Source organism: Protopterus annectens, chromosome 4.part1 (genome assembly GCF_019279795.1).
Source record: "Protopterus annectens isolate FY-2018-M chromosome 4.part1, PAN1.0, whole genome shotgun sequence".
NCBI lineage: Eukaryota > Metazoa > Chordata > Ceratodontiformes > Protopteridae > Protopterus > Protopterus annectens.
The window spans coordinates 915061213-915071050 of record NC_056734.1 but is presented as its reverse complement, the minus strand read 5'-3'; the positions used below and the strand labels follow the sequence as shown (position 1 = coordinate 915071050).

General features: G+C 36.7%; 1 protein-coding gene across 1 annotated transcript in view; it reads right to left on the bottom strand.

Annotated features, from left to right (window-relative positions):
• Positions 1-250: 250 nt before the first annotated feature.
• LOC122801341 (mucin-19-like) overlaps positions 251-9838 on the bottom strand; it is a 938154-nt gene continuing 928566 nt past the window's right edge. The window contains exon 47 of the mRNA XM_044070881.1: positions 251-553. The gene's annotated coding sequence lies outside the window, so the exon portion shown is untranslated. The remainder of the gene's footprint in view (positions 554-9838) is intronic.

Here is a 9838-nt window from a genome sequence, read left to right as displayed (position 1 = left end):
ATAGGTTAATTCAAGCACCAAAGGGGGAAACTTGCTAGGCCTGCAAAGGCAGCTAGCCTGGTACATACAAGAACCTATGGGTCCTGGGACTGATAGGTAGAGTCTTTGATCTCTAAGCTACAATACTGCCCACCGAAGGTAGTTCTGACAGTTTGCTTACCATACCCAAATAAGAAGACATACATGTGAATTTTGCTTCATATTCAATAAATCATATGATTAAAGAAAAATACATTCAAGAGACTTCAGTCATCTGTATTTTATTTTATAATGATAAACATGATAAGAACAGCAAAGAAACATTTAAGCAGCTGTACATATTCTGATAAGAAAAAAAAAACAGCTTAGGTATAAATAGCAATGAACATTTTATGAAAATAAAGAATTATAAAGATTTTGATTCATTTCATAAAGTAGAGCCTTGTGACTTCATTGAAATTGTAATAAAGAGGTTTAGCACTTCTGATTTATTCTTGCTTGTAAGTTAGTAACACCAGCTGAAATTCTTCCTCATAGTGATGAATTATCCAAGCAGAGTTCAGTCTTTTTTAGCCTAGAAAATAAAATATTATGAAATAATTAATTATTACATCAAATAATTAAATCAAATAAAATGTTAATATATGACACTTTTCTCTGTAGCAGTCATGATAGCATGAATGTTAATATATACCTTTCTCAAAATCCGTAGACTCAAAGCATATTAATACTTGTACTGTTTGAGAAACAATTTAGGCATAACTTTTGGCAATTTAGCTTAAATAGTCCAAGTCAAGCTTATTAAACATACATATTAACATGAATATTTTAGCTCTTCCCCCATAAGAATACAAAAGTAAAATGCAAACATAAAATTTAAAAAATATAGAATACAATTTTTCTATATAGTTTCATATATAATTTAATTTAATAAGCTGTTGATGGACTAAGCATTGGGTTTAAATTATAACAGCAAAAAAATAAAAAATAAATAAATAAATACATACATCCCATAATGTAAAGCAACATAGAAAATACTTGCAAATTCACAGGCTGAAAACAAAGTAATGTAGTACTGATTTCTATCAGCAGAAACCGACAGCAAGCAGATATGTATGGCTAAATCTTTTCTAAATTTATGAATGTCTCATAGCTCAGTTTTGGTGCACAACAAAACCACTTTCTGTACCATTTTATATGAAAGCTTCATATAGATAACATATAAAAAAATAAGTCACCAGTAGGGGGGGAATGAACATCTAAAGCAGTTGCTGGGAGAAATGGGTCATCACATGAGGCAGAGCAGATGGAAAGAGTACTTTGAGGGGCTGATGAATGAAGATAATGAGAGGGAGAGAAGGCTGGATGATGTGCGGATAGTGAATCAGGAAGTGCAGTGGATTAGCAAGGAGGAAGTAAGCTATGAAGAGGATGAAGAATGGAAAGGCTGTTGGTGCAGATGACATACCTGTGGAAGCATGGAGGTGTTCAGGTGAAATGGCAGTGGAGTTTTTAACTAGATTGTTTAATGAAATCTTGGAAAGTGAGAGGATACCTGAGGAATGGAGAAAAAGTGTTTTGGTATCAATTTTTAAGAATAAGGGTGATGTGCAGAGCTGTAGTAACTACATAGGGATTAAATTGATCAGTCACAACATGAAGTTTTAGGAAAGAGTAGTGGAAGCTAGGTTAAGAAGGAAGGTGATGATTAGTGATCAGCAGTATGGTTTCATGCCAGGAAAGAGCACTACAGATGCGATGTTTGCTCTGCGAGTGTTGATGGAGAAGTACAGAGTAGGTCAGAAGGAGTTGCATTGTGTCTTTGTGGACTTAGAGAAATCATATGACAGGGTGCCTAGAGAGGAGTTGTGGTATTGTATGAGGAAGTCGGGAGTGTCAGAAAAGTATGTAAGAGTGGTACAGGATATGTACGAGGGTAGTGTGACAGCAGTGAGGTCTGTGGTGGGAGTGATGGAGGCATTTAAGGTGGAGGTGGGATTACATCAAGGATCAGCTCTGAGCCCTTTCTTATTTGCAATAGTGATGGACAGGTTGACAGACGAGATCAGACAGGAGTCCCTGTGAACTATGATGTTTGCAGATGACATTGTGATCTGTAGTGAGAGTAGGGAACAGGTGAAGGAGACCCTGGAGACATGGAGATATGCTCTAGAGAGAAGAAGAATGAAGGTCAGCAGGTCTAAGACAATATATGTGTGTGAATGAGAGGGAGGATAGAGGAATGGTGAGGATTCAAGGAGTAGAGGTGGCGAAGGTGGATGAGTTTAAATAATTGGGATCAACAGTTCAGAGTAATGGTGAGTGTGGAAGAGAGGTGAAGAAGAGAGTACAGGCAGGATGGAGTGGGTGGAGAAGAGTGTCAGGAGTGATTTGTGACAGATGAGTACCAGTAAGAGTGAAAGGGAAGGTCAACAAGAGGGTAGTGAGACCTGCTATGTTATATGGGTTGGAGACAGTGGCATTGACAAAAAGGCAGGAGTCAGAGCTTGACATGGCAGAGTTGAAGACACTGGGTGTGATGAGGATGGACAGGATTAGGAATAAGTATATTAGAGGGTCAGCCCAGGTTGGAAGGTTTGGAGACAAAGCCAGAGAGGCAAGATTACGTTGGTTTGGACATGTGCTGAGGAGGGATGCAGGGTATATTGGGAAAAAAATGCTAAGGATGAAGCCGCCAGGGAACAGGAAAAGAGGAAGGCCTAAGATAAGGTTTGTGGGTGTGGTGAGGGAGGACATGCAGGTGGTTTGTGTGACACAGCAAGATGCAGAGGACAGGAAGAAGTGGAAACAGTTGATCTGCTGTGGCGACCCCTAATGGGAGCAGCCGAAAGAAGAAGTTGAAATCATGAGGCCGTAGTCACATACCTGAACTTTAAAAAATTATACATATATATGACCCTGGGGAGTTATAGGCCCATCAGCCTGACAAATCTTATTTGCAGAGCCATTGGAAATATAATTTAACTGATAAACTATGATATTAGAAATATAATCAGGCCAGAGCCATAGCAGTTTAGCTTTGTCAAATGTAGTTCCTGTCTAATGAATCTGTTTAACGGTTTTGAAAGGGTAACACAAGCTTTTGACATCTGTTGTGCTATCCCCACAGCACTCCTTAATCTGACCTAGGTGGTTAAAACCATTTCCCCCATGCTACATAGGTTATTGAGCTGAATCTTTTACAAAACAATCCCTATTTATTATGATGAATAGCAAATTGGCTAAAAGGCAGAAACCACATGGTACTAATCGCAAGTACCTCATCCGAGAGTATGAAGCAGTGTCCTGCAGGGCTCTGTAGTGGGACCTTTTTTGTTCAGCATTTACTTTCTTCATCTCCAGATCATGAACCAAGACCTCTTCCTAACCATGTTTGCAGATGACTATAAACTGGAAGTAATTCTCATGTCCTGCATCTCTTGAATCTCCACAAATGAAAATAGTCCAAGAAATACAAGAACAAGGAATGTAAATTTTCACCAGCAAATAAATAAATCTCTACGAAGAGATAAATTCATTGCACTGTACTTTCACCACCTTTGGAATAGAATCCCACTGCAAAACAAGCAGTGTGATACATTAAATTCCTTCAATTGGAACTGGATAAATGGATGAGGTATTCATAAATTTAGCCTTGGTTTGATTGGTCTAGCTCTACTCGAGAAAGTAGGTACTGTCTTAGGGTGGGTACTGATAAGGCACAAATGGTCACAAGATTCAATTTCCTTGTGCTTCCGGGAAGCCTATCATTCTTGTATGTAGCCTATAAATAACAAAACAAAAAGTTATATTATCTTTGCATTTGTTTACTAAATATCACAATAATATATTTAACATTTTAGGACTGTTACAAATATTTGATGATTGCTAAGTGCATCAAAACATCAAAGTAAATATATTATATTTTTGCAGAAAAAAATGTTTCTTTAGCTATTTCAGCAATACAGTAATATTTGGCATTTTTCTTTCATTCAAAAATCCAGAAAATAAAAAAATATAGCATTTTAAAGAATGGCACAGCTTTAATGGTGCCTTATGATGCAAGGCAAAACTAACATTTTGTTCATGTTTATTGAAAATTAGCCAGTTATTACCAAAATGGTGCTTCTTTCTATTTCAAATAATTTAAGTCCTGCTTAATGTCATGTGCTTCTGTGATTGTTATTTTCATTTTAAAAATGGTGTATTTAGAAAGTATGCATATATTCTTTATTCCAATGTCACACTCTGAAATTTTATGCTCATTGCATTTAATAAAAACATTTCTGCCTCATTTTGCTACTGGAAGATAAATGATAAATTATCAGATGTGTGAAGTACTCATTAAATTAAATTTAATATTGTCTTTAACAGCAAATGTCTCAAATTGGCCATATAATAGCAAGGCTTAATTGAGACTCTTCATTAGTGAGGGTCATTTAAGACAAAGGTTCAAGAAGTATTAAAACATTTCTCTTTAAATGTTAGGACACAATGCTTAAAATAAAAACAATATGAAGACAGAAAACTCAAATCAGTAATAGTAGTCCTTTTGTCAATAATATAATAATGAGTGGATATTCTGAGACCCGTTTTCTAGTTTGAGCTACAATGATCAAGTGCTTTTAAATTTCAAATGAGAAAGATCACTCACAGGCAAAACTTGGGCACATTTTTAAACATTTTTAGAGGATTTAGCATTAGGTAACCCACTTTATCAAGCAGAACAGCATTTAATAAATATTTAAATGTGTATTCTGTAAATACTTATAGCTTGAAAAACAAACTTGAAGAAGTTAAAACAGTGGGTCATATATAAAGTTATAAACTGATTTTTATCATAGGAGGCTGCAATTGTTTAGTCACGTCCTGAAAAATATTTATGCTACAACGATATGAAGTTAGGGAGTTCATATGGAAACACACACACATACACACACACACACACACACACACACACACACACACACACATGTATATATATATATATATATATATATATATATATATATATATATATAATATATATATATATATATATATATATATAAGTAAACCACCAGTTCCCAAGTAAATGTAAAATCAACAAAATGACCCAGCTAAGGAGCTCATGAGCGTGAAGACCCCTGATATGCAATTCAAAAGTAAAAGCAAGTTACCATGAAATATATTCAGTCTCCAAATCAATGTCGATAATCCACAATGGAAAGAACCTTTCGATGCTTTAAAATTCAGAACGAAAAAAACATGCGGTTCTAATAAAAGACGTTTATTAATGTGAGCGCTTTCACGGCTATTGCAAGCCGCTTCTTCAGACAAACAAACAACAGTGCGCTTACTAAAGCGCCAAATTTAAAATACTTGCAATTACGGAGGTCTCCTCCCAAGAATGCTAAGCGATATTTAAAGTGCTAGTGCTTAAATTCTACATTTCAGGTATTTATTCAAATTATAATAGCTAGTACTCGCTAGTGGACTTAAAGTGTATATAACTATATATAACTAGAGACATGCACTGACTTCATGATTTGCTACTTTCAAATACCCTACTAAAGACATGCACAAATATGTGTATTTCACAATTTGTTTGTGCACACAGAAACTAATTGAAAAAACTCACTTTACATATGCAACTAATCAAATAGATATACAAAATCTATGTAAACAATATGTATTGACTACCTAAATGCATAACAAAGTCTAGTACAAAAACCTTAATAAATCACGGTATATATGCCTATTTACTAATGACTAAACTAACTGCAAGTACTAGGCTAAGATAAAATATAAAAATCCATTTGATAAAATACCCAGGCTTTAAATTTGTTTAGAATAAATGTATATGAATGTATACACACATAAATATATAAATTACTTATACCTATGTATAAAAGACATAACAAAGGGACAAGATAAAAACTAATGACATACAAACGATCATGTCTAGGTTCTACATAAAAAGCAATATGCTGCATGGAGAATATTAAGCTGAAAACAAAAGCGGAACTACAAAGAGTATAAGTGCCTACCTACTCAAGGGTGAACTAACTGTAAACAGTAAGCTATAATGAAACATGTGAGGTCCATCTAGTAGATGTTCCAGACAATCAAATTATGTGTTTTTGGGGAAAAATGATGGGATGTATGATTATGTGTACACATAAATGTACAAATTTTTTATGTATCTATGTATAGAGCAAAGGAAATGTACAGAGCATATCAATTAGACTAGATGAAAAAAACTTGTGGCATATAAGGGGTCATCTCAGTGATCTACCTTTCAAATGAGGTTTGATGGACAAAACCTCATTCAGCCCTTTTTCTCTATGGGCGGCCAACCTACACATCCATTTCAATTCTGCTTGCTCTGTGAGATTTACTACATCTCCTAATCTAACATTAGGTTCTATAACCTGAAGTACTTGAAATAAGAAGGTATGCATGTCACCCTCTCTAAGGGTATGTTTTGCCAGGGCACTATAATCTTGCCCTCTAGCCAGGCAATAACCATGATCACGTATTCTCTCTCTAAGGGTCCTATTGGTCTTGCCTATATAAAAGGAGAAACACTGGACACAATGGGCCACATATACAATGTTTTTGGTGTTGCAATCACTATTACAATTTAGTGTCCAAAGATGACCTGAAACTGGGTGTCTAAAATAGTGAGATTCGTCAATAAAGTTACATTGTGGACACCTCCCACATCTACTAGTTCTTTCAAAGCCTGTTCTAACTATAGGTGTTGTGCCTCTTGTGCCACATAGTAATCTCTTAAGATTCGGCATGTTACTGAAAACAAAAGAAGGACATGATCCCACAATTTTAGTGATGTTATTGTCTGCAGTAAGGATGTTCCAATGCTTACTGATAAGAGATTGTAGCCTACTAGTGCCCCATCCATAGGGTATGATAAACCCCATGGATCTATATTCTGAGGAATCTGCATACCCGCTTCCTCTACTCTCTCCACCTAATAAATACGGTTTAGCTCTGTTCTTCCTAAGGTCATGTATTCCTCTGTAGGCATTCTGAATCTCTTCCTCAGTATAAGCACGTGCCACAAGCCCTGCACGTAGGTCATCCAGCCCTTCCTTATAATCATCAATCCTGGTAGAGAGCCTCGAGACTCTCATGGCCTGACCCTTGATAATGTTCTTAAAAATATGAGAGGGATGCATACTTTCTCGGTGAAAAAATGAGGGTTTGTAACAAGATTTCCGATGTATCTTGGTGTTAATCATGTTATCTAGCTTAAATATGTTGACATCCAAGAAATTAATACAGGTGGTGTCAAAACTCATAGTGAATTTAAGGAAGGAACTACTGGAATTCAAATCATCATAAAAGGTTTATAGTTGTTCGATCGTTCCTTCCCATAGAAAAAGGAGATCGTCCACGAACCTTTTGTAGAATAAAATGTGTGGATCATGAATGATATATGTCTCTTCAAAGGTCGCCATGACCAAATTGGCATAGCTGTTAGCACAGCTAGTGCCCATGGCGACCCCTTTCACCTGTTTATAGCAGGTTCGTTCATATAAAAAGATGTTATTCTCTAGGACGGTCTCCATTAACAAGGATAAAAATTCAATTTTACTATTACTAAATACTGAGTTTTTCATAAGATATGACTGTAACCATTGTACGCCTTCCCCGTTGGGGATACACGTAAACAATGAGGTCACATCCATGGTTACAAACAATACAGAATCAATTCTTGCTTTATCAAGAGTGCATACTTTCATATGTAGCTCCCTCAGTAAATGCTCAGTGTCTTGAAGTATGTAGTTGGACAGCCTGATGGCTTGTTTGAGTTCATGATCCAAAAACATAGAAATGGGCTCTATGAGCCACCCCGACCCTGCCACTATTGGTCTAAAATCTGGCTGGTATAGATTTTTATGTATTTTCGGGAGGCCTGAAATGACAGGAATTACAGGATAATCTACTTGCATAAATCTAAACACATCTTCTGTCATGTGACCAGCTAATTTGCATTCTATCAAAGTTTGATCTATACTATCTTTCATGTGCATTACTATGTCTACAGAAGTCTGCTCATACGCTTCATCTTTTAACATATTTAACATCTTGGCATTATAATATGAAGAATCTAGAACAACTATCGAGCCACCCTTGTCGGCAGGCCGTACCACTATGTTGTTATTATTTTTAAGACTATTCAGAGCTTCAATTTGCAAACTAGTCAAATTGTTGTCCATCTCATATTCATTCGATTGATGTAAATTATATATGTCTTTTTCCACAGCTTTCACAAATATATCAACATTCGAGTTAAAAGATGGCATATAATCACTTTTTCTTTTAAAAGTTATTTCCTTATGTTCATTACTCTCATTGAATAATAATTTCAAGCCAATGTTTCTCGCAAACAGTCTTAGAGCTAGAATGGATTGGCTAAAGTCAATGTTAGTTGTCGGAATAAACGACATTCCCTTGTTCAGCACTTCAATCTCTGGTAGAGACAGAGCATGACTAGAGATGTTATAGATTAAACTGCTTGACCCCAAAAACTCTGAAGAGTTTGTTGTTGATTCGGGGGAGGGGGTAGATCTTTCCTCTTGGCCCCTCGAGCATGGTCGTTCTCTAATGATCTCTTCCGATTCAAACGAATGGGAAAAGGAGCCTCTATGGGGTTATGCAATTCCACTCTCTCTAGCTGTATTTTCCTTCTTACTGCCCCTGCTAAAGAAGCATTTGTGGGTGCTTGGATGGTATCCAATGCAGGCGCAGACTCATTAATATTGTCACATGGAGTAGTATAAACAGAGGAAGCAGCGTTCCCCGGAGGTGAGTGAATATTGTCTAAGACAAATACTGAGGTTCCTTCTTGGTTAGAAGTAACAACTTCAACTGACTGTGTATTCGGAGAAGGAACCACAATGCTGGCAATGTCATTTCTTATGCTATCAGAGGAACCATGATTATTATTGGTATAGCCAACATGATGGTCATGCTTAAGTGCATTCGCATTGTCAGTATTATTACTGTTGCTGTCCACTGATTGATTTACATCAGAGATAACTCTGTTATGAATACCCCTATTGTGAGTATTACTAGGTCTCCTACCTGTATCCAGGTTGCTCCTTTCTTCAGGTGTAGCACGTGGCCACACAAACACATGTTGCTCTGAAAAATCCTTGATATCCCTGCTCATTTTCTTCCTCTTGTTATTCAATAAATTAGCCTCATATCGACCTGCCCGATCAAACAGTTCTTGCATGTAGAGTTCGGTGGCACTGTCTCCCATGATGGTATTGAGACGCTGGTGTAAATTGACCATATTCTTCTTGCATTCTTCCTCTATTGGAAGAAAAAAGTCAATTAGAAGTTGTATGTGTGCCCGACTGGCATCCAAATTGATCTGCTGCCATTTTTGCAACAGCCCCGGATATAGGCTTCCATAAGTTGGCATGTTCAGAATTCTTAAGCCCCTCGGTACTATGCCTTGGGCTAAACATGCCTCCATGTGATAACGCTGCGTCTGGAGGCGTTTAAATTTAAATAAATCATTGTCCATATCTCTCTTGATGGTTTTAATGAGAGCTTCATCTCTCATATCAGTATCGTGGTTGGTAGCCGATGTACAGCCATCAAAGTTCACTAAGGGATTAGTTCCATCTTCCATTAGAGCTCGTAAGTGTGTATTAAACATAAGTGAATTGCCAGTTACATTCGTATTGCCAGTTGCATTCGTATTGCCCACAGCTCCTTCCATACCGCGTATTATATAAGTAAACCACCAGTTCCCAAGTAAATGTAAAATCAACAAAATGACCCAGCTAAGGAGCTCGTGAGCGTGAAGACCCCTGATATGCAATTCAAAAGTAAAAGC